The sequence below is a fragment of the Haemorhous mexicanus genome, chromosome 9, assembly GCF_027477595.1.
Source record: "Haemorhous mexicanus isolate bHaeMex1 chromosome 9, bHaeMex1.pri, whole genome shotgun sequence".
In the NCBI taxonomy this organism is placed as follows: Eukaryota; Metazoa; Chordata; class Aves; order Passeriformes; family Fringillidae; genus Haemorhous; species Haemorhous mexicanus.
In genome coordinates, this window is record NC_082349.1 from 11,186,188 (window position 1) to 11,212,916 (window position 26,729).

At 41.4% G+C, this 26,729-nt stretch overlaps 1 protein-coding gene across 6 annotated transcripts in view; it reads right to left on the minus strand.

The window, feature by feature from the left end:
• PTPRF (protein tyrosine phosphatase receptor type F) overlaps positions 1 to 26,729 on the minus strand; it is a 375,952-nt gene that overhangs the window by 269,728 nt on the left and 79,495 nt on the right. For 5 of the 6 annotated variants that reach the window (XM_059854008.1, XM_059854014.1, XM_059854010.1 and 2 more), the window contains exon 2: positions 16,498 to 16,578. The gene's annotated coding sequence lies outside the window, so the exon portion shown is untranslated. Of the gene's footprint in view, positions 1 to 9,681; positions 9,930 to 16,497; positions 16,579 to 26,729 lie in introns of those variants that run through there. The other variant, XM_059854009.1, reaches the window with a different exon arrangement.

Genomic DNA, 26,729 nt, shown 5'->3' on the forward strand with positions numbered 1-26,729 from the left:
GCTCACCTGGACCAAGTTCCTTCAAGCAGCACATGTGATTAAGATCTATTAATGAGAACAGCCCCTCTTTCAGAAAATACTTTGGAGGATTTGTCTACTTTCTCAGCCAGACCAAAGGCTGTGTCTGCGCCCTGTCCTTTGACCTGGGAATCACAACTGATGGCAGTGCAGAGGCAAGACAGGACCTGTAGCTCCTTAACAACTGGAGAAAACCATGGAGAACAACCCATGGAGAAATCATAGTCTCAAAAGTTCTTAAAACATTTTCCCATTTATTCTGGGAAGTGGTTCAGAGGAAACTGTTAATCAGAGAACTCTTGACAACCTGATGTAGTACATGATTCACATCTGATCCTTAGATGTTGCTTTCTAAACAAGTGTTAAAGATAGCAAGGCTGCACCCTACCAAAATGCTCATTTTTATAAAGCTCTAATAGAATATTAAGCCATGATAATTAGAGTTTCTATCCCATTCTCAGCCTACAAACTGCTGGTCAACATGCAAAAAAAAAAAAAAAAAAAAAAGTATTTTTTTAAACTAAATAATCTGAAGAGTATTTTATTTCTCTCTACCAAATAATTAAATAAAGAGATCAGAGGCTCAGATTTCAGTAACAGATGCTTTATTTTCAAGTCTTAATTCTTCCTGGCAAAACTCGGATATTTCACAAGATTGGCTTATTGATCAAAACAAGAATATGTATACCAAGTAACTTTTGTTTTGAAATAATGAGATTATAATCTGACTTGCAACATAGTTGTTACTCCTGTATCACCAATGAGCAGTCTTTTATTATCAGCTTCTGAAATCCTCTGCACAATCTGGTTCTTCAGCGCTGTGTGGTTTGCACTCACAGTGGCACCAAAGCATCTCTTAAAATGCCATTCCCAGTTCAAAACTGTTCCAATGTATTAAAAACCATACAAGGAAAAGAAAACAAGCTGCACTGTACAGCTTTCTTGCACTCTGTAATTGACTTAATAATTTCCATAAACCCCAGTGAGAAGTTACCAGTTTGTCAATCGATACTCTTCCACATAGCAGATTTTGGGAAAATGCTTTGAAAAGGCTGATTTACTAATTCTGCCCTAGCTACCACTTCAGTAGCAGATGTCATCTAGCCCAAGAGAATCATCTCATTTAGAAGAGCAAAATGCAGCTACAAAGCTACTCTAAATTTAGATTCACCACCAAGGAAGGAACGTTTATGAGGACATGGGAAAGGTCTGTGTTATCAGTACAGATACAACCCAAATACCTCATCTACACCAACATGAGTTGCTACTAAGTGTAAAGTAAAATACTGAATTATGGATATACATAGAGCCTACTGTATCTTGGTATGACTGCTAGAAACTCCATTAAGGTCATAAATATAGAGATAGCTGACAAGAAGCTCAACAGAAGGATAGCTGTTCTCCCAGTAGGAGAAAATGCTCTTAACAACTACCTGTGGGATTATGAAAATGGGCTACTTAAGTATCTGCTGCTATTAGTGATACTGTTCCACCTGCCACATCTGCATGAGTTTTCATTTCAAATGCAAGCCTGGAATGCTTCTTCTTTTATCAAGGGAATATAAACACCAGTCTTTGGGAAGGACAAACAAAGCATCTCCCCAGCATGGACAGCAGACACACTCACAAGCCCAGGAAGAGCATTAGTAACTTGTGGTGTCAGCTTGTTACAGAGGACACAGTCACTGAATCACTACAGTTGTCACTTGTGAGTGCAAGAGACATGGACAGAGATGTCTGAACATCTCCAACCCAGGGACTTCACCAACCACACAAAGGAAAGGAGAGTAAACATCCTAGGAAGCAATGAAGGAATCCTGAAAACACCACTGCTGGAAATGTTCAAAGAAAGAAAAGTCAGCCTAACCATTACATGTGATTCGTTTCCCTAAAACTACACATTTTTCATGTATTTGTACACTAATTTGATTTTTTTTTTCCTCCTTCACTTGTGAAGGACCTACTATATTCAAGTGTTTATGGAACTTACCACTCTTCTCTTTCACCCCTGCCATGTCACTGTCATAAAACTCCCTCTTGATTCCAAAAATACTTTATACAATCCTATTGGGTTCACATGAAGACTTTGAGGCCCATCAGTAATATAAAGGAGCACAAGATGCACCCACTAAACTAAAATTAAAGACTGCATCTTAGGTTTCTAGAAAACAAAGGTTTGAGTGATTAACACATAATGATTCCTAAAATTAAATAATTGCAGAGAAACAGTGCTGCTTAAAGAAACCGAGAATTCCATGCTAACAAAAATTAGAGGTAATTATAATGTGTATGTAAAGGGCACAGCATTCTGAGTGTTAAATCACCTTTAATTATGTTTTCTGGATTTGTAACACTGACATTTGAATTCCTAACACTGCACTGATACACCACGTTAAATCAAACATGCCAACAGCTCTATTCTGAATCACCTTGAAGGCTTGCGAAACAGAGCTGTGTTTGAACACATTTATCTTCTTCCTTACACTCTTTCAGCTATTGAGTAAGACCACAATGTATACTTCTGGAGTGATAATTGGTCACCAAAGCAACAGCTTGGATGCCAAAAAGCAGGATTTCAACTCAGCTGCACAGGGTGGTGGAAAGAGAAAGGTGATCACAATAACTCCATTGTAGCCTTGATGCTGTGACTCAGACCCTCGGTGAACTACAAGTCGTTCATGCGCTGAATCCAAAACGAATAACTGAGAAAGCAACTGAAAACAAGCCTTTATTTTATTTTAACTTCTGTTCCTTGTACTAATGGCCTTTAAAGGGTCTGGACCTTAATCTTGGATCACAATAAGAGAGATGAGAAAGATCCCTGGCTAGATTTTCTTCCAAGTGGGCCAAAAAAGAAGTTTAAAAAAGTATTTCCTTTTTAATAGGTTCTCTGGAAGTTGTCAATTTTCTATTTACTACCAACCCCTAGAAAAGGAGGTCTGCACCATAGTTAGTGCAGAGTACTGACAGTAGATGTGGAGTTCCTTCACCACAAGGTAAAACCAGACATTTACACACCAGAGGCCTTTTCTCATGTCAGCAAACTGTGGCTGTATGCATGGAGAAAAAAATACCCGCTTCTCATTATGCTATTGCTTAACCTCGTATAGAGAGCTTAGGTTTCTTTCCAGCTGATAACCTGCTATAAGAGGAATGAGAGGGGATATTTGTTTTCCAGTCCTTTCCCCCTTCTTAGTGATGCCCTTTTCCTCCCATATGCTAAGGCAGCTGTTTATCAAGTTTCACAATCCATCTAAAAGCGGCTAAATTAAGGAATTTCCTTTGCTTGCCTCCTCTGTTATAAAGGTGTTACATTACTCCCTTTGCAGTTTGTGGTTCAAGAACTGCAGCTGCTAGAAAAAAATATATTTATGCACATAAACACATTATTGAAAATATTTACATTAATTCAATGTGACACAGAACCCTGTCCAGCTAGACCCCTGGTCACTATGGCTCAGCTGTTGCAGAGCTGGCAAGCCCAGGGCTGAGGATGGGGAATGTCTCACCAGCACTTTTCCTGTGTGCCCAACCTGCCAAAGCACCAGCACACCTGGACCACCCTAGTACCTGGCAGCAGCAAACACCCTTCTCCATCACACCCATCCATACACTCTGCTGCTGCTGTTAGGGAGTAGGAAGGGATGAAGGGAGATAGCACCGCAAGGACAAAGCGTCTCTCCAGGCAGAGGTCAGCAGCAAACTGGGCATGCAGAAAGACAGAACCAGTAGGGCTGGGCAGGGAGCTCGAGGAGCAGCAAGGCCCTGCCAACACCAGTGCCCTGCTGCCCATTTTCATCACTGCCCTCCTGGGTGTAGTGAAAGCACTGCCTTCCTTTGGACTTCAGGCTGACAGCATAGCTTTGTGAAAGGCATCTAGCACATAAGGTCTGTACTTCAAAATCTCCAAGCAACTCCCAGCTGCTTCTTTCAAACCTGCCACGTGTCATATATTTCCTCTGTTTCCCACGTAAGAAGGGGGCTGCAGACACACAGCATCAAATGCTGGAGAAGCAAAATGTTCCTGCTGTAACAACTCAAAACAACAGACTAAGAAAGATGGCTTGTCAACAAAGTGAGCACTGTTAACCCTGACTGCCACAGAAATTTCAGGCATCGAGGAACGATACAAAGAATTAAAAGTCAATTTTCAAGGATTTCAGAAGCGAACTGCCCACAGCTTTGCCTCTCTAGGTTTCGACGTGATGAAAGCACACAGCCTTAACTAGCAGAGCAAGACAAAGAAGCAAAACCTACTAAATATCTCCATAACAAATCTGCAAGAGTAGTGGTATGCACTATAGGCAAAAGGCAGGTTAGCCTGGGATTTCTCAGTTTTCACTTTGTGATGACCTAAAAAAGATGAGAGTTTTACCTATACAGATAAGACAATAGGCGGTTACCTCACTCCTATGAGTAACACTTAATAAAGATTTAATTTGACCTCATTTTCGCTTCATTGGAGAAAGGCATCTCAACATCAGCAATAACACAACAGGTTAACACCAGCACTGAAATGCTTCTGCATCTGCCAACCCTAAATATCTTACAGTCAGCAAGTGGAATGGTTTTATTGTTTTTAAATACACACAGACATGTATTTCTTAATTATACTTTAAACCAAGAACAAAGGTCACACATATGCTCTCAGCAAGAGGCAGCTATCCAGTCACTATGTTCTGTAAACAACGCCCATCACTTCAACCATTACCAGTAGACCTTTAGACTTCGGCATGTCTTGGTTCCTTTCATATTGGAAAAACATCATTAAAAAAGATTAAAACTGCTATTCCAGTCAGACTGCTTATATAAAGCTTGAAGAAAATGTGTAGCTGCGATGCTCTCCTTCAAAACAAATGATAAAATCAACTGTTATTTCAGACTCCTAATCTTGGAAAACATATTCTCTCTAATCAGAGACTACTAAATCTACTCTCTCTTCTATTAAAACTATATATTTACATAATCACAAAACAGTTTTAAAGATGCATTTTTAGGATGGATACACAGAGCCCTCATATGTGTTCATACATGCTGAATTAAATAACTTTAATAAGAGTGTAAAGTACAGTTTTACAATTAACATCTGTTTTATCTCTTTTTTCTAAGATGACATTCATGCTATATACATGTATCAGAGCCCTTTATCTCACAATGCCATTTTCCCCCAGAGCATTCATATCTCACTTCAATAAAATATCAGCAGCACTGTCTTGAAACTGGCTTTTCCTGCAGCAGAGACGACTCCCAGACTATCAATTTGTAAAAGCATTGGAAAAGTAGTAAGAACAATACTGACAGATGGGCTCTCCCACACTTTCCTTGCAAAGGGCTCTGCTCTGGAGCTACCTTCCCCACAAATTAGCCTTTGGAGAGTTAATAAGAGCCATCCATTTCAGTCTTTGAGACTTCAAAAAAGTGGGCATGGGGTATTTTGGGTTTTGGGGTGGGTTTTGTTCTTGTTGTTCCCCCATCCCCCTTTTCCTAAAGCAAATTAAACTCTAAGCCATGCTTTCAGGAAAAGGTAAACTTAGCCATCAGCACAACTCACTTATTTCTCTGGAACTTCAGTAACATTCAGGGTTTTTACTCAATGTGTAAAGATATCCAGCCAGAACTGTTTCCAGAACTCTGAAGATACAACCCATGGGCAATGCTCATTCACAACCAGCACCTCGGGTGTTCGCCAAGTCTGGGGACCACACCATCACCAAGCCTACACTTTTGGTTTAAATTAATTTCATCTCATTTGCATTCCCTCTTTATATCTGAAGGAACAGACATAGCTTTAGGTCTTCCTGCAAAAAGTTCCTGCTGTAGCACTACAGAATTAAGGACAAAAGAATACCAACTCAGTTCAACAGGACAGTATCTGTCCTACTTACAATCCTCAGGAGGAAGCCAGGGATGTACTCAGGGAATGGAACTGTCCACTCCCACCTCATCTGGGGACTGTGGTTTAAACCTTGAGCCTATATTTAAATTGAGGGCTCATATTAAGCGGCAATGGGCACTCCCAACCTCAGGACATCAGTGTCCTCGGCAGCAGAAGGTACAGCATGTCTGTGTTCATTACCAGGTGTGCTTTAATTACTGCTATTACCGGCAGCCAGGGAAGGGCTGCAAGGCAGCTACTCTTCAAAGAGAAAAGGCAGAGCAGGGCAGCAGAGATTACACAGCAACTGTAAATACTTTGCCAACTGCAGAGTCACTGGAATTAACTAACAATTTTGAAAATGCTCATTTATTCCTTGGCCACACCATGCACACAGGCACCTATGCTGACCATACTGCTGTGGTATCCTCAGCATCTCCACACCTGCCTGGTCCATGGGCCACACAAAGTAAATACAAAGAAATGTAAGCAGAGGCACACTCATGGGTGGAGCAAAGGCTCCTCTATACATAAAAACAAACACTACTTTAACCAACTATTATTTTTATCCATATGTAAACAGAATCACATAGAGAAAGTAAATCTTGCTTGCTCTTGCTCTAAGACTACAAGAAGAGAATTATGTAGTATGGCAAAGGAAAGTAAATTTCTTAAGAGCCGAGCTGAAAATCCAAGCCCTGCACAGAAGCTGGGCTGAAGCACACTGGAATGCAAGACACCCAGCCACAGAAAGGGCTCCTGCAGAGACAATGATTTCCAATCAATTAGGCCATTGTATAATGGACACAGCTGCCAGTGTCTGCTCTGATGCCAGGAAGCAGTAGAGGGTTTGGAATCAACACCAGATCTCTAGGCAGTGCTAGGGACTGCACTGAAAATGCACATGGCTTTGAAAAAAAAAGATATATGAATTTCTGAGAAATTCTACAGTACGATACCAAGAACAACAAATTCAGTAGGAAAAGGTCAGGGTGATTCAGCGTTTTGGAAAAAATCCCACTTTCAGCTCCATCCTGGCTGTGGACCAAAAGGCAGTAATGCCAAGTGCTGTCTGCCAGGCCAGGAGATGCAAGAAGACCCTTCCCTACCCCATGCTTGGGGGCAGTAGGAACCTTCACCAGCAGGGACTGGGGAAGAAGGTGCCATGGCCAGGGCAGCTCCAGGGACACCCAGAGGGGTGAGAGCTCCTGGACCATTAAGGGAAGCCTTGCTTTTGCCACCAAAATTAGCACATGATAGGAAACTGAGATTCAGAGACTCTCTCCTGTTTCTCAGCAGGGATCAGGGATTTTTCTCTTCACTGGACACATGATTTGCTCTGATCTGACTCAGCTTTTGAAAGACAGTAAAAAGCCCTGACTTCCAAACAAGTAAGTTTAACAGATCTTCTGTGCTTCAAAGCAGGTGAGTTAAACTACAAAGAATTATTCATTCTCCAGAGTTACTGGCCACTGCCATTCCTTTAACAGTGGGATACCCATCTAACACACACAGACATCAATATACATTAATTTAATCCACAAGTCCCTCTGCCCCTGGATAAAAGGCCAACTTTAACCCTATGCTACTGCTGGAAGGACAAGAAAAGCTCTGGAGGAGCAATGGAAAGAATTTGTTTCTCCACCTGAAAGCACCCATAATTAGGAAGTGATGGATGTCGCTAGTAAAAATGAGTGATGTTTTTCAGGAGGTCTCTCATCTGTAACTGCACTGTTTTCAGATAAAATAACCCTTTCTGTCAGGCAGTGTCAGGAATGTCTACAGCCGATCAGTCACTGCTATCCAGGAAAAAATATGACATTTTTGTCATACCATCTGTAGTGTACATTGTATCAGCCCTTCTTCATTGTGTGCCTCATCAGTTAGGGTCTCCACCCTGGCAACACTAATAATTGGTGCTCCTGAGATAAACAGATAAATTGAAATTTTCAAAAACCTCAATCCCACTGCACGTTACAGAACTCCTTTTGAACAAAACACCTTTTACAAGAGAATAAAATCATATTTGCCATCTGGAGTTAATGACTATCAAGTAAAACTCAGGAGGAAGACCTGCTCACCACTCCTGCACGCTGGCCTACAAAGCAGAACCACCACAAGTAATAGCTTGGAAGGAAGTCAACAAGATAAGCAGGATCATTTCCAACCTGGACACCATAAAATTTCACACTGTAACAACTTCATTTACAAGACTTTGACAAACATTAAACAAGGAGAACAAATATCTAATACAATTAACCAAGATTACACATATGGCTTAAAGCCTCTGTGCCACTGTGCAAGTGCCAGGAGAGACTGTCCCAACAGGGAAAATGGGGCAGCTCTGTAACTACGTGACCCTATGCCTGGCTATGTTTTTAACTGATTAAATCAGACCTTAACAGAAAATTTAAGTGTCAATTTCTCAATAAGGTTCATGCAACAGATGACCACTCTGATGACAACACACTTTCTTTTCTACAGGTCACCTTACAAAATTTGATGGAGCTTGAGAGTTAAGGTTTCATTACCTAAAAAAACCATTCTTGATCTTTAAACACAGCCAATGTATATTAATATTTAACCACTGCATGCTAGAGATTACATATCACTATTACAAGCTCATAGCTGTTACTTTTGCAAAACACTAAGAAAAAAATAGATGCTGATGTCACTGATCACATGTTTTCTATTTATTGTGATGGGAAATAATCAGCTTCTCTGATTAGGTACATGTTTATTATATTATAAGGCAACAATTTCCTTCAAGCACCCAATCCACGTGCTTGACACAAACGTTTCTTAAAGGCTTGAAGAAATTTAAACACCTGTGCCCTAGAAAATACACTGGTGCTTCTAACAAAGAAAATGTTGAAGCATAGAAGAAATTTAAACATTTGATTACATTGTTTTCTCTTGACACCTGGTTGAGAAAACAAACATTTTTACATTATTAAGAGACACTAAGGGAAGCAATCCTAGTAGTATCTGGCCCTTCTGAACTGCTGGTTACCTGGAGAAGCACTGTCACTCACCTGAGACACATATCTTAAGTGGATGAAATTTGTGAGTGATAAGGAGGAAAGAAATAGCTTATTAAAACTCTGAATAAAGCAAGTAGCAAAGAACCTTGGCATGTCCAAATCCATGCTCAAAGCAGGAGCAACTCTGAAGTCAGACTGCCGTCCAGAGCCTTGCCCAGCTTATTTTTGAATACATTCTAAAAGGGATGCACCATGAGCTCTCTGGACTCCTGCTCAGTGCTCTTTCACACTGAAGCTGGGCTAGGGAATTTCCTTGCTGCATCCCATGCACTTTCCCTCTTTTCCTTTCACTGGGCTCCCTCTGGATAACCTGGATACTGCCACCACCCCACCCACCTGCCCAGGGGTGGGTGACCATGCTCATAATCCTCCCTTCCCCACACTTAGGAAGCACTGGTCCCCTGGACTCCACTCACACATCTTCTGCTCCAGTCCCCAGCCACCCCAGTCTTCTGCCTGACTGATCTGGTTTTGGCACCTTGCTTGACTTGCCTTTCCCATTCTTGTGACCACCAGTGGGATTCAAGCTTCCCCATAAACTAGGACCACCTCTTGTCCATCCCTTGGCTGAGACGGCAACAGAGCACTTGGTCTGCTCACCCACAGGCTGGTCAGACCCAGCTCCAACAATATCCACTTCTCAACCTACTCCTCAGCCAGCCCACATTCCCTGATGCACCATGCTTGAAGCTGGACACAGCACCACAGCTGGGGCCCCAGCAGCACTGACAGCAGCATCATTACCTTTAAATACAGTCCTGGGCATCCACTCCAGACACAGCCTGTCCTTTCTGCAACTGTCAGCCTGTGCACAGGTGGTGATCCAGTGCCTGTCCCAAAGCAGTCTTCCTGCGCTGCGCAGCCCTGCCACGTCCTCACCACTTTGTATTTCCTCATTTCAACTCATTAAGTTGTAAGCTGCATATTTCCACATGCCTTTTCAATCTACCATAGCCATTTAACTGTGAACTGTGCTTTGCCGTGCTTGAGCACCTCTCAGTCTGGACTTACTTGCAGATTTAGTTAGTATTCCCCTGTCCACACCAGTAAAGAGAACAGCAAATAAAGCTCAGCCCAAGACAAACATGGGTGTATTCACATGCCTCATGCCATCTCCCTTCTTCCCCTGATTTTCACAGAAAATTATGGGTAACTACACTTCAAACATGGTCCTTATACAATTATTTGTTTACCATATTATTAAATACATATATTTCCTTATTCCAGAGAAATGTCACAAAGTTTTATCAGACACTAATGAAGTCAAGCTAACATCACAGGTACTGCTATCCCTGAGTCCTTATTTTCTTATCCTCCAGATTTCTAGAAACTGATTAAAATTTTTGTTCCAATTCTCTAAGCACTGCAGTTAGACTAACTAGTCTGCAATTCCCTGGATCTCCCTTTTTCAAACTGAGGTAATGCCATTGCCCTTTTCAGTCCTTCAGGACCTCTCCTAGCCTTCCCAATTTCTAAAAGATAATTGTAAATGGTTCAAAGGTTGCTTGGCTAGTTGCTGATGTACCCTAGGGCAAATTTCATCAGGCTTTGCCTATTTGAATACACCTATCTTATCTCCTTTTTCTGATCTATCCTTTTTCTACTCTGCACTTTACTCCTATCACCTTGTTTAAATTAATTTAATGTGAAGACACACTCAAGCAATACAATAACTACACGATATTCATTTAATATTTTATCTTTCAGCTACAACATTAGCAAAAAAAAACCAACTCCACACTATTCATGTACTATAACTATGGCCTTTTGGAGATACAGAAAAAATTTAGGAAGATTGGTCTGAGCTAGACTGGAGATTGCAAATGGTTTAGAGCAATCCTCAAGCTGGGGTGTCTGAAGGGAAAACACTAAGAAGTGTCAATAAACTCTTTGTCTGTGCAGGAAGATTTAAAGAGAAATTTTAACTGCATTTTAGAAAGTACTCTAGCAATTACTAAATCAGCCTTGTTTGGTTTTATAAGTTAAAAGAAAGAAAAATAATCCAACACTTCCCCAGTAGATAGAACACTTGATAATCAAAGGCACAATTTCCTGTTGATTGCCTAAGTTATCCAGCACTGATCACTGCCAGGGGTAGTGTACTGAATTAGACTGACCACTGGTCCAAACCAGCACAGCAAGTCCCACTCCTCCACGAACAGACAGGTATCTTGAAGCACATTCACTTTTAATGCATCCATCCACCTGTTCCAGACAAAGTTTACCTTTCATCAGCTGGAAATTACCATCCTCATGGCTCAGACGTGGCAAGACATTAGGGGATCACTGCTAGTCTGTTTCTATGCAAAGCAAAACAGACAGCCTTAGATCATCCTCTGTGATTTCTATTTTGTTTTTCAGCAAAATGAACTAGACATGGTTGTGTGCTGTTACCACATTTCAGCTGAAGCACAGTAACTTCTTAAACTGCTTCATTTCCATCCTCAAAGACACATCAAGGCTCTGTTCTGTGATCCCCTAGGCAGAAGATGCAATGTTAATGGAGATTCTGGCTGTCACTTTTAAAAGCAGTTAGTGATTTGAATGCCTCAATTTTTAGTGTACCCAACTTAAAATATTTTACAAGGTCCAATTTTCAAGAAATTGAAAAATTTCTGGACTCAAAAACTACTGGGCAGAGGTTCCCATCCCACTTGGTGTTTAAATCCAGAATCCATTTTACCTGGTATTTCTACAGAAAATCCTTTTGCAAAACTAAAACCCTAGTACTAGTCAAAAGAAGGGGGAAAATCATTTTCTTTTGCCAGCTGTGATGAAAATGCAACAAATCCATGCATTCTTCCAGTTACACAAAATACAGCAGCCTACCCTTGAATATGAATCTGCGAGTATTTTCTTCCAGAATGATACACTGAAAGCCTTCTCTCACAAAATACTATAATCAGCTTTCAGTGAAACCTGCTTTACTGGACGTAATATAAAGCTTGATTTCCAACACTGTCAGGACAGAGAACCCACCCCATATTTCCAATCCATATATTGCTGGTCCTTGTCCCTACTGCAAATGCCACCATCAGTAATCCCTGTCTTGCTGCCTGCCTCCCCTGAAAAATGGATTATAATTAGCAGAATCCCTGGATCTCATCCTTGACTTAATTATGAATAAAAACAAGGTACAAATAGAACAGTCAGAACAGTAAAATCCTGGTAGTCTCTGCTGTTGTTCCTTATTCCACTAGTGGAAAAATTCAGACTCTATTTTAGTCAGAGGAGCTTGGTGTCATGCAATTATTCAGTCACAGCTCAGCAAACCTCATTATTTCAGGCCTCTTTAGAAATCCCAAGTTTTGCCCAGAGTAGGATGGGATGTGTATCCGCCAGCTGTGCACTGTGCCCCAGGAATGGCCCAGCTGGTGCTCCTGCCCAGCACAGCCCCAGGAGCTGGCAGGGCACTGGGAACCCCAGCACAGTCACAACTCCGTGCTGTTTAATCCATCACCCCGCTGGGCTCTACTTCAAACCCACAGTTTAACCAATACTGGCGGGTTTCAGCCAAGCCTATGCTGATAGTAGACAGAACGAAACCAAGTTAATTAGAGTTAAATGTAGCCTCAAAGGAGATCTCAGCACCAAAACTCCTTATGCACATTAACTTATATAGCATGTATTTTTAATGAGTTCAGCACTTGTCTCGAGTTTAGGAAACACACACATGGGGTGGCAGCTATTCAAAGCCGTTGCGCCAGAGCACGAGCAAGTGCTGACTCTGCAAGATGACAAGGTTATGTTGCCAGTTATGGAGATTCTACCTTTATTGCACAACCCTCAGATACCTAAATTTAAATTAAACAGGTGAAGTGACAACACAAAAGCCACCTACCAATATACTCATCATAAAATACAAAAAGGAAATGAAAAAGACCAGAGGGCTAAAGCTCATGCTCAATTTTGCAAATACGGTTAAATCTTGTAACATCTCCAGCATCTCCTGAGCCTTTTTTTCATCAATAAACGTCTGAAAATATGTATCCCCGTAGACAGCTAAAGCAAATACCTTCAAAGCAGAAGAGAATTTTACAAGTGCAGATTTGGAGTTTAAACCCCACCCTTCCATCTCCACATGCATTCTCCAACACTCATCATGTGAAGCCAGGTAAACGGCCAGTAGTTGCACCCTCTGGGTTCCAATACATTAAAGCAATTTACTTATTTGTGAGATAAAACCACTTGCAAAGACTGTTAAGTCCAAAAAATACACAGTCATATATAAATAAGGCTGAATTATACCAAGAAATTCTGCCAAATGCCCTTTTGAGCCTGTCATTTAAGTATAGCCAGAAAACTCTGTTCAATGGATTACGATGTAAAGTAAGGGGTAACTCACTGTTTTGCTCTAATTATAAGTATGTTCCAGCCAATCTGGCATTAACACACAATTAAAACACTTTGAATCACGTACCTTTAGCACCAACAGTCTGTAGAAATATGTAACCTCTATTACAGAAAATAACTCTTCATTTAGAATATGGTATCGTACCACATTTTCCAAAATGTAAATAAACTAAAGAATGAAAATGTTCAAAGTATTATAAGAAGACAAGGTGACCCAATGACAACATTTTTGCTTTAAAGTCACAATGACAAACACTAATCATGTAGAAGGCTCAGTTTCAACTGCAATTGCAGGGGTAATGCTGCTTGTATAAAAATCCCCCTAACCACAATCACATAGATATTAAAGTATTTCACTAGGAATAGCCAGTTCAAATGAAAAAATCTAAATTTTGTTTTTCTTTTAATTTTTCAGGCATTATTCACTTTAATAAATTCCTTAACTTCACAACTGTAACATTCAAATGGATAGGTACTTTTGTATATCCCTGAAAATGCAACCATACAACAATTTTAGTTTAAATGAATGACAAAAGACTGCTTCAGGACAGAGCACTGTCTCTAAACTCCTGAAAACTTAATCTGTATTTTGCTAATCTAGGCTACAGTTTATCTTCAGGGGTTCTCCTGTAACATCATTCCTTGATGCTTTAGATTCAGCCTGATGTGATTGAAAAGGCTTTCTTTTCTTTTTTCTCCCATTCATCCACTTTGTTCCCATGCTCTCTGTCCCCTCCCCACAAATTATTATTAAGGAAATTATTTTAAAAGAAAACCCTACAGATAAACCATGACCTAGAACAGGGAGACTCTGCGCAATTTATGTTCCAGAAAGTAGATTTATTTAAACAATATTATTGCATGCCATTCAAACTGAACTATCAGCCACATTTTTTATTGACTGAGTCTGTCATCTTTTCTTTCCTGAAACCTCAGTTTACTTTAAGAATGACAGAAGACCTTCTCAGGGTAAACTGAAAGCATTCATAACTGCACATACCAGGAAAGAAGTGCTATAAAACTGAGAAGCCCTCAAGGACAGCTGTTTCGCTGAGGAGCTGCATGACCAAGCTGCCACCTAAGCTCCCCTGTAATGTCACTTCTCCTGGTTCAATTCTGTCACCACACAGTGCCCTCCCAGGGGGGTGGCCATCTCCAAACTAAGCTCTAGGATGCTTCCCAACACAATACAAAACAAAATGCAGATGATTAATTAAGAAATGTGAACTTAAGGTGACTGATGCTACCATAATTCAGATACTGTCCAAGTTTGCAGCTTGCCAGCCTGCCCATCACTGGGATATGCTCAGCCCTGCTGCCTGCTGCCAGCCTGGCTTCATGCTGACAGCTCCATGGGACAGGTGAGCCTGCAAGGAACTGGTGGGCAACAGGGAATCTGACCTGTCTGCACCTCTGCATACTCAGCACCTGCTCATGTCCCGTCTCCCAAGCGAAGGGAGAAGGGGGTCCAGTATTCACACCCAGTTCTTCAGTGGGCACAGCAGCCCAGAGCCTTCCTGCTCACCCTCCAGCACACCCAAATGCAATCACACCAACCCGGGCTCACCTCTGAGGAAAACCAAGCATGTCATACACCACAGCAACACATCCTTCCCTGCCCTGCTGCTGTGAAACACAAGGTTTCTGAAAGCAGCCCTCCCATTGTGTGTCTCTGTGTAACCTCTCAAGCAGCACATGCCAAACCCTGAGCACCATCTCCAACTGCACCTGCCCCTGCCCAGCCCAGCACCAGGTGCTGGCAGGATCTCCTCCACAAGGCTCTGAGCCCAAAGGCCCTGGAGCAGCTTTCTCCCCGCCCCAGGACCACATCAGGAGCACTCTCAAACACACACAACACAGACATACCTACCCTTTGTGCTTCCATCTCCACTTAAGCAGCACCACCAGTTCTGATGCTAGAGGAATCTTGCTTGTTTCAAGCACCAGCACCTTAGCTAATGAATTTTGGCTACTCTTCTACACTCAACAAATACTAGGCTGAGTGGCATACAGGCTAATTGACTGTTAAGGTCACTCGCCAGCTCTTTAATTTTATTTAGTACACTTTGGGACAGCTCATGAGTCATTAGGGCCTTATTCTCAGGGACACAAGGACGTGTAATACACATTAATAAAGAGCATAAATGTGATCTACTACATGTATTTTACAGATTGTGAAATTAGAAAGATAGCATTGAATATTTCTTTGCAATGTTTGTTATATTTTTAATAGCTGATAATTTTAACATAAATAAAAATATTTGTCAGAGTCTGCTGGTGTATTTCTAACTTGTAATACTGCTGTAACTCTAAGAAAATTCTTTAAGTAGTAAAAGTCACATTTTAAATACCATCTTGAAGAGAGAAAAGGGCTCAAGGGAGACCTACCTTAAAAATTCCTTACTTAAAAGGGGAAAAAAGAGACATTTTGCAAGCTGTTATTCATGATATTTGATTTTATTATCTAAATTGTAATTCAGAGCACACATGTGTCAGGAACTTTGCAATACTTTTGAAAGGGATCAGCATCACTAATCAGGCACTGAAATCCAATTTCTGGGAGAATCTGGGAGCTCAAACCTGCACATTTTAGCTGGCTTGGAAAGATCTTTGAAAAATAAAGTTAAACAGTAATTATACATAAGTGTGCTTGAGAAACTTTACACCTGTCTTAACATGAATCAGATCTTTGCATGGATGATGAAATTCTTGGCATTGCTTTAGGTGATTGGGATGGCATTAGCTTAGGCAAGGTAAGAATTCAACAGCCACAAGCCTAGACAGGTAGGATAAAGGAGTTACTGACTCAAAAAGGCACGACAGCTTATCTGTGGAAGTCTAAACATGCTAATCATTTAACATAAACAGATCTGCTGATATTTATAGAAAGGAATTTCAGCTCATAAGTAACAATGTTAAAAAAAGGACACCAGTATCCTAATCATATTTTCCACAGGTCCTCCCAGCTCCTTGCAGATTATTGCTACTAAAACACAGACAAGGGAAGGGAAAAGAAAAAAAAACCAAAGAAGTAAAAAGAGGAAGAAAGAATAAAAACCAGAGGTAGGTAGCTGGGTATGGGATCAGGACAATAATGAACTTGTTGGCAATCAGTGCTTGACTGCTGGCTATGCTACAAGACTCCTGCAACCTTTGTCTCCCTCTGCCTCAGTTCCCAGTCTGTAAAACCAAGTGATATTTCCTTACCTCACAGGAACGTTCTCAGAATAAATCCATAAATGCCTGGAAGACACTGAGACACCACTGTGACAGAGGCCATAAAAATACCTAGGGGAAAAGCAAACCATGTAAGAATAAGTGTCAGAAGTGACCAAAACAGCAGAGACGTTGACAGATTAAAGGTACAGCAAAGATTAAAACTTTGTTTAATGACACGAATTCTCCACCTTGGGGAAGCAGCAGTTCAGTTCAGCACATATTCCCATACAGCACTTGTAAAACCATGACAGCAAGGGACAATTTCCCCTTTTCTCCTTGCACATGACACAATCATGATAATCCACCACCAGATACAAGCAGAAAAGATGTTTACAGATCATTAGCTTAGCCCTCCACGACAGGTATCACATCCAAGAACCCCAATCACAGCAACAGAGCCCCACATACTGACAGTGCTCTTCCTCAGCCTCCACATCCAATTCTAACTGCAGAGCTGAGCTCCTCTAGTAGTTAAAAAACTTTCAGCCTAACACTTACTCCTGAACAGCTTTTATCCATTTGTTTTCATGCCAACATTGATCCAGCAGCTGACATGGCTTTCCCTATCCCTGAAGTTTATTTCCCTGACAATAAAAAATGAATTACATCACCTCCCTGTCAGGGCTCATTTGCCCACCCAAATCAAGCAAGTTCTTACCACCCCACATCAGCATCTTCTGCCCAACCCCATCCTTGTGGCCCAATGTCACCTTGCAACTGCCCAAACATGTGTTTCTCCAGCATTTTCAGCTGGTAACCCTCTCCATCCCAACCAATGCAGAGCAGAAGCTTCTCTCCTAATGCTTTCTAAGGTTATGACCTGGCATGCCATCACCATGGAGGTATGTCCCACTTCGACTGCTCTGGGTCTCAAGCTCTTTCTGAAAGACACCCTGACCTTTCACAGCACTGACCATGCCTCCTACCACTCTCACCTCTTGAGCCCTCAGGGCACTGCTCTGTGGTGCCAGGGACATCACAGGGATTGTGCATGGTCTCTCCCTAAAAACACATCTCCTATCTTCAGTGTCAACTCAATCCACAGCTGATGGCTTGAGCTCAACTCCACCGTTAAGCATATTTTAACATGAGCCAAGTGATTACAGCCCTCAGAAGGATAAGTGATTCAAAATTATGCAAATGCACAGAATACATTATTTAGTCTTTATCATTTACAAAGTACGCATTTTGTAAACATTTTCAGCCCTCTTATGGAGAGTGTGACAGTGCCCTGAAATTTGGGTGTCTGATGGTTGTTGCACCATGCACTAATCAGGCTCGATCAGACTGCCTGCCCAGTGTCCCCTGCGCTCAAGAAATACCTTCACCTACCGCTCATACACACAACCCCTTGGAGATCCTCTCTCATCCCCTCAACAACTCAGCTGACCAGGACAACAAGAATACCCCCAGAGTTTTCCATTTCTGAGGGTAGAGGGCAGCTCCTTTCCTCCTGGCACTTTGTGTGGAAGCAGCTCAGGAGCTGCTCGGACAAGCACTGGAGCTGGAAGGAAGGGAAAAGCAACCTCCCCCCTCTTGCTGGCAGTCTGCCCCCAGATCAGTCTGGGATGTATTCGAAACCTCAGCCCAGGGAACCAGAATACACTCACCTTACCAAGGACTCGGATCCATTTAAAACTGTGCTCTAATAACCTTCACAAATAAATATATTATGCAATTTATGTTATGCAGCATTGACTTCAATGACTCTGTAGCAGTGCTTACACTACTATATTTACTTCTGGCACACACTGGCAGCCTTCACTGTAATTATTCTGAGCGTGCTCCTGTTCTAAACCCGGAGGTCTTACCCTGCCAATATCTATGCACAATGCTCCTCAGTATGTTTTCCATAACTTTGACCACACTGTCCTTCTTTCTTCTATCCCTGCAAACTCCTTTATCTAGAACATGTCATGAGTTTTTCCTTCTTTCACAATTTTATACCCCAGCACCTCTCCCTCAGTATCAAATCACCAACTTCCACCTTCAGCTGTCTCACAGCACTGGTCTCCATCCCTCAGCAGAGAATTTTAGACAAGTACCCTGGCACCTCCTGCCAGGCTCCCTGAAATTTGAAGAAAGCCCTCTTTTAGGCATGCACACATCCACCTTGATGCCTATGGCACAGATCAGCATACTAAATAAACAGAAGAGAGATAATACAGATTTGTTTTTTCCCTTCCCCCAGACTAACAGGATGACCATTTCAGTACTGGCTCTTTCCACTCTCTTTATCAGTCTTTGCTGCAGGAATGGCAGTTGCATCTGAGTGGAATCCATCCAGCATTAAGTGGTTTGTTAATTCCCAGGACACGTTGCATGCAGAGAAGGATACTTAAGCTACTTTAAAAGCAACCCTTTATTAAATGCATAAAAACGCTTGAAATTTGTGTAAGCCAACACTTTAAATTAATGACTTCATTTAAATATATCAGTCTCTGCTGCTAATTGTTATATTACTTTTTATGCATTCTTTTAAATGCACTCCTTGGAAACCCCATAGAATTTACTACTGTTCTAACACACAGTTGCAGTCATTCATGGTACACATTCATGTATTTCACTAGAAACGTTTTTCTCCCAAAAGCTTAAGTAGCTCTTTGCATCTATGTAACAGGGGTAGTTCAAGTCAACTATTCTCAGCTACACCACAGTAACACTACTGCTATAATAGGAAGTGGAACCATGTCACTTTAAAAAAACAAATGGCCAAAACAAACCAAACAAAAAACAAAACCCAAACAAAAACCCAAACAAAACCCCAAAAAACAAAAACAAAAACAACCACCAAACAAAAACCCAAACAACCTCTTCTACATTGAAAATATTAAGATGGAGCAAGGAATTTTAAGATTAAGGGGTTAGAAAATATTCTCTGTCATATTAAGCAATGTTTAATAAGGAATTGAGGATTCCTGGAAATTCCTGCCACAAGTAGATGTGTGCACGCTGAAGTGATCACTTCTGCTCTGAATTTCTTTGTGTCTATCCGTCTGACAGATGTATTTAAAATTTTACACTGACGCAGTTTTGGGTGTCTTAACTGACTTTATACAGGAGATGTTCTGCTTATACAGGGAAGGGGGCATATCAACATTAGGTACTTGATGCTGAGGATTAAACATGAACAAAAAAAAATTAATCAGCGGTGACAAAAGTGGCGATGGCAGTTCACTGGAGATAACCTCCTCCGTGCAGCACGCTGCCATCTCCATCTGCTAATTTAGGCTGCTGGAGGCCTTGAGTGACCAAAGAGAGACCATACCAACAGGATTTTAGCACACTGAAGCACAGACAGCTTCCCTCCTCCCACAAGTTAAACTCAAGGCCATCAGGAGCAGTGGGGAGGCTGCCAAGAGTAAGTGCCATGCTGCACGTCCCCTGCAGCACCCTGAACAAGAGCCCAGCACCTCCAACTGCACCTGGACACATCTGCTGCTGAAAACATGAGCACTACCTCCATGGGTTTTGTCAGTTTCCATGTGCCAAGCCAGGAATATTTTCTGGAACTCTTCAAGGCAGAGTTTTCAATCTATGAGACAGTGGTTTAGTGAACAGACAACACCAGCAACGATGAGCTTTCTACACAGCATCGACAACAGTGAGGAATCTCCTGGTGAGCTCCCATGCTGGCTGACGCTGCAAGAGGCACTGCAAGGGGCCAAGAAAAGCCACAACTTATCACAAGAAAATGGCAAATTGTGGAAAACCTGCATCACAAGGTTACCTGCCTAGGCACAGCTTCAACAGAGCTCCATAAATACCACAGTCTTAACAGTGACAGAGGTTAAAAACCTATTATCTTTCCCAAATGACAGTCTGAACACATGTTCAATAGAACACCCCGCCTCACCAAGCTACAAAGTAGATTCTGCTTTTTCAGTTCAACAAATACAAACCACAGGGAGCTTTTTAAATGAAAGCATTACAAAGATTACATTAGGCAAGTCTGATCTACTGTAAAACACTCACACACAACATTAAGAGGTAGAACAACCTTTAACACCTGCTTTCTCTTCAAACACAGCACTACCTCTGTGCATGGCTTGGCTCTTAATGGGATGAATTCTCAAGCTAATTTGTATGGCTTACTCCACCAGCAAAGATTACTTCAAGTGTTTGGGATCTAGTTCCATTAATACTGAACTGATGAGAGCATTCTTTTAAGAGTGTGTATTCCACAGTGCTGCTCAGCCAGCTGCTGCCCTGTGGGACGGATCCACACAGCAGAGAATATTTTCACCCTGGTGTGAAATGTTGTGACACAAGAGGAGGTGCAGCAGCTGGAAAAGCATTGCATGATCCAAGCAGTGTTGAAAGTCATCATCATAAATATTCACAAGCAGACAGAATTGTTTTCTTACTAACAGCACATTGTTATTCACAAATATTAATTAGTTTCTAAATACCACCTGTTACTCAGCCCTCCCTCCACCATGTGACATGGGCTCCTTGGCTGGCTTGCAGACTGTCCACATTGCTCAGAGATTTAATGATGTTTCAACTTCCAGAGCTCACTCAGCTACTGGAAAGAGAGGAAGGGAATAATTACTTACTTATGTCTTTCTCTGCTGACCTCTCTGGCGGATGAAACAAGCAGCTTTAATGGCCTCTGACAAGAGGCTGGTCCAGTCCTCCTTAGACAGGAAGGATGACAACTGCACTAGTAGGTCGTTGGCGTGGAGAATGATTTTAAAGAGCCAAACTTCAAAAGACCTCAGTGAGGAGAGAGCTCAATCTCAAAACTTCTCCCCAATGGAGGGAAGAAAGCTGCTAATGCAACCACTCGCATTTCCAGCGATCACTCACACTTCAGACAGAGCCGAGGCACCAGGAATTGCCTGTCACATCCTACAGTATAAATAAACCGCAGACTGCCAGGAGGAAAGCTGTTACAAACCTTGGCAATTTTCTTTGGATTTCTTCAGACTGCTTCTTCAAAGGATCTCTCTGTAGTAAGAGGTACATGTGCAGACAGACAGCCAATATGGGATTCCTCTTCCTCCCCACCAGCAAAAACAACCTCCTAATTATGTGCATGACCAATAACATGAGAGAGTTGGGCAGAGAGCTGATGGAACTGGGCAGAGCACAGATAAAACACACAAGTTAATAGTTCACTAAGGTTGAAGTGACACAGATGAATGATGAAGTACTGTCTTGTCTTCTACAAACTCTGGATGGAAGATCCCTCAGACCTTTCAAAAACAGTCCTCCTCCTCAGTGTCCAGCAGAGACAGCCAGGGAGGACGAGCTTATCTTGATGAACTCAAATTAATACAAAAAAAGAATGGAACTATTTTGAGCCTGGGGCTCACACTTAGCCTCACTGGAAGAGATGAACCTGAAGCATTCTCCTCACAGATTCCAGCTGAAAGACTCAAGCTCTGAAATGCAGCATTTGGCATTTCCAGTACCTCAGGAAGCAGTGCTGCCTTTTCAGTGCAAATGCAGCACGAAGGTTGTTATCCCACAGCTGCCAGACTCAATACCAAGGCACAGACAAAAATGTGCATGTTTTCCAGGGAGGAGACACAATCTATTCAATACATCTCCCTGTAACATCAGATTTTTCTTACCAGCATGATTTCACTGGTACATCCCAATCTGAATACTTCTTAAATAGTTTTTTTTAAAGATCTTTTGCATCAGGCTATCAGCTCTACAGAACAACTGGAGTAGAAGAACTAATAAATTTCAGATTTTAGATGAAAAGTCAGAGCAGTTTTTGCTGGAAAACATAACTGCAGGACAATTTAACCTTGTTCTTGCTAAATATGGAATGGGGAATGCAGTCAGGGCTTGATACCCTCAAACTCCTAGTAGAAAAAAATTTCTGCCATAGTTCCTGCAGACAGCAATAACCCAGGACTATCAGGATTTTCTCAGAGTTTGGACAGCCTCACATTCAAGTCTCTAAGATTATAAAACTAGAAAGTGGGCAGGCAAGGAGCATACACACACACACACACAGAGAGTCATTTTTCTAGTGACTGACAAACACGTTACTCAATTTCTTAGGGACTTGAACGGCTGGAACTGAAGTTAAGCTTCACTAGAGCTATATTTAGTTCTGCACAAATACAAATTAGGAAACACTTTCTTCCCAGTTACTAATGCAGTGTGACAGGAAACAATTATTTGCTCAGCGTCTAATGTTACCTTTGGTGACTATCTAGTTCACAGAAGCTGTATATTGTATAATAAAGAACCAAGATGATATTCTGCAAATCAGTGAGAAAACTTATTTAAGAAGATGAAGAAGCATTTGATTTGAACACATCTGAGCTATACTGGTCTTAGCTATGCAGAGAGAGTTAGTGCTGAGGCAGCTTCTGCTTTGATAATAAACAAAGTCAGTTTGTTTTCCAAATTCTACATTAATTTATTCAAGAACTCTGCAGATATCTAAAGAATATCATGGTTCCCCTAAAGTGTAAAACAGAGCTGGGCACAAGGACAGAACAATTAAAACAAAAGTAAAATCCATCTTTTATGATTTCAAGTGCCAGTTTCTTTCTATGAAAAATGCAATTCTGTGTCATAAGGGAGCTCTCAGCTCAGCAATTGCTTCAGTCTTCAATCTCTACAAAACACAAAAGACAACAAAATGCAAGACTCACATGAAGGGCTAGTTAGACCTTGGCAAACCAAGCCATGACTGTATAGAGTCCCACGTGCTTCAGAAGGGCTCAAAAGGCTGCACTCAAGAAATCCCAGGCATGTGGCTGAGAAGAAACCCTGCTCCTGCCTAATACAGCAAGAATGTCCCCTAACAGGGTTGGAGTTTCTAGGCCATCCAAAACAGCATCCTTACCCACTAAAGAAGTTAGAAAGAATACAACACTACTGCACAAGCATGTCCTTTCTTCTGGCACCAATGGGCAAATACTTGCAGGGCCCTTTGCTCTAGTGAGTCACATGAGTACTTCTAGAGCTGAAGGAGATGACATTTTCATGTTTAGCTTAACAGGATAACCAGAAAGATGCTCTGAGTATCAGTATTATGATGACCTTTTCAGTTCCAGATTCCTTTGAGATGGAAGGCAGATGAGCCCTTGGCAACATCCAAAAAATCATCAATAGCCCAGGTTTCTTCAGCCAAACTGGACGACTGAAATATATGCATGTCTTGGCCTAACCATCCACAGCTTTTTTCTGAGGGGAAAAAAATGGTGGGGGGGTGCTGACAAACATTTGGTTTCTTGGTATTGCTTTTAAAACATTATCAGTTATTTTGATAGTAGGTTCTTGGAGCAGGTCAAACCTGGAAATATGAGAGTTTTGGGCACAAAGCAAACAAACCTCTCAACGTAAGGCAAAACATTTCTTGAGAGATTCTGAACAATCTCACTTGCCTACAAGTGCCAGGTATGACTAAGTTTGATGAATAACTTACAAGGACTTCCAGGGAGAAATGACACCACTACTCCCACTTGTACAAAATCTAGGAACATTGCTTATGTGCCATATCTTCTTTTGAGGATCCTGCGGCAAGGGGGAAAATTCATGTCCCACCCTGGGCAACTCAAGGAATTTGGACCAGGAATTTTACTTTAGATGCCCATAAGGTCTGCCTATGTTTTACTTGCTACATGTTTACTGTAACAAAGTAATTCCTACAGAGCTTCCTATATTGATCAGCAAAACCCATGTGGAGCCAAAGATTTATCTTGTCTATACTGCTGGAGGGAGGGGGACTAAATTTTTTCAGATCCATCCAACTGGCACACTAGTATTTCACCCAAGCACCGCTGTGCATCTCACCCCCATTTCCGATAGCGCCAAAGGAGTGGGAACAATCACGGATCTGCATGACTTGGGCAGAGGTGCATATCAATATTCAGCCCACAGATCTTGCTAGTACCAAAGGGCAGCAATTACATCATCCTGTTCAGAGATGTACCAGATTAAAGACTTCCCTGTATTTCGGCAGTACTGACACCGCCAGGCTGGCAGACCAATACACGCACAAACCTGACAGAACAAGTGGCTGGAGCTCTTCAGGGAGCTGACGGAAGGTAAGTGCGTTTTCTCCTGCACATGCTATTCCTGTACATGTAACCCTGCAGAGCAACACTCTCCATGACTAAACTGCAATAGTTGCTATTACTGTTTACTGAAGCGACCAGATTGTACTTTCAGCATCAAGCACAGGTAGGCCAGGTTCACCTTCTGGTTTCCTAGAATCTTTAAAGTTATTATATGACTCTATACTGCTCCTTGACTGTTCTCTCAAAAGAGAGGACGCAAAGCAAAACAAGGCTTTAGCTTGGAACAAGATGAACAATTACTCTGGAAGAGACTCATTTTCTCTAGCAATCCCATTTCACACCTTTTCTCACTCCTCCAAAGAGTCACCCACATGCCCTCTTCATCACAGTGCTAAAATAGTCAGGAGGAAAAGTAGGAACCTCCTTTCTGATATAGTTTCCCATGTTGTACCTCCCCTCCCCTCCTCAGAGTATTGAGCTTATAGACAAATGTACAATATGAATGGAATCTTGAAGAACTTAACAGAGGTGTATGGAATGAGGAAACACAGACGACTGGTATACAAATTATTAGCTACTAAGTAATCAAAGGGATAAAGACACATGTTTCAAGAATTATGAGTAGCTAATTATTAATCATTAGGATTAGAATTACTCTTTTTAAGAAATTCACTATTATACATCAGCCTACTGTATCTTTTCTTGCATATAGAATAACTGGTACTGGAGAGGATAGATATCTTTTCATCTGAAGTATCCATTCCCCAAACAGTCGCCTCAACCTTGGAATCTGCCAAGGATAAACCAAAAGGAGTATTTCATGCCACAACACAAGATCTCAAAATCTCATCTATCTACATTGTATAAGCCACAGTTATACTGATGTCCCAGAAAAACCTGTGTAGATTCCCAGCTAGCTTGGAAAAGAGAAAAAGAGCAGAATGTGGTTACTGCCATTTTGTCCAGGATGGGCTAGAAAGGAGCACACTTCAAGCACTGCTCAGTGGTTCCCCACCTCCTCTTTTGCTAGGTGTTGATTCCACATCAAGCAGACTCCTGCACAGAACTGACTTTAAGGGACTCTAGAGAAATTTGAAAGGTTTTAGAAGAGAAAAGCACGCAGGTATCTTGTCAACACCAGAAGAGCAGAACAGCTCTAGCACTGGGGTGCAGAAGAGAAGAGATCTGAACAACAACATTACAAACAAACTCCTAAGAGTGACACCAACAGGACAGACAGCATGAAGTCAGGACTAGGATTGTTCTTTTGAGGATTAATTGCTCTCAGCTTTCTTTGCTTGCCCAGTGGTGTATTCCACAGGACAGCAAATTCTCAGTGTAATGAAAAAACCTTGTGTGATAAGAAATGTTATAATATTAATGCAATTCAATGGAATGGCTTGATTGGCTTTAATCCATCTCAACTCACTGAATCAGACCAAGCTCACATCAGCATTGCCAGAAGCGTGTCCTCCACTGCACCAAAGAGCTGATGTTTATCTGTCTCTCACAAGACTTTTGACACAAAGCCAAAGACTCAAAGAACGTATTAACATTGGAGAATCAGCAGCAGTGTCCAAATCAGTAAACTGCTACCAGCAAACCCCATTCTATAATCAATCTTTAACACCTTTATGCAACATACTAGGCTTTTTTCTTTCACATCCTCTAAAATGGTAACAAAAATCAGAAACAGCATCAGTCTGCACAAACCAAAAGGTTTTTGCTGTTTTCCTTTCAGAGAAGCAACACTCCCACCCCAGACAGGAACTGGAATTCCAACAGTCATTACATTGGAACATCCAATCCCTACCAAAGGTGAAATGCAGCTTAAAATTGAAATACAGGTGTCTAAAGTGAACAGAGATGAACACATTTACTCTATCACACATTCATTACTACAGAACAGCTATAATAGATACATATTAAATGTGGATGAATATACTCATGAAGTATAGACAAGCATATTTTCAATTAATAAACAGCTTTCCCCACTCCCAAACCAAAATTATCATAAATTATAATCCCCAATGAGTGATCTCCTATAAACAGAAAGTATTAAAATAAAGAACACTTTAAAAAGTTATTTACAATACAAACACTCTAGTTTTATGCTTACTAAAATAAGCCAAAATTCTGTCTCAGAAATGCCTGTATTTCAATTTTTTATATGTGAATAAAGCACCAAGATTTGAATATACTGATAATAGTAAAATAAATGCA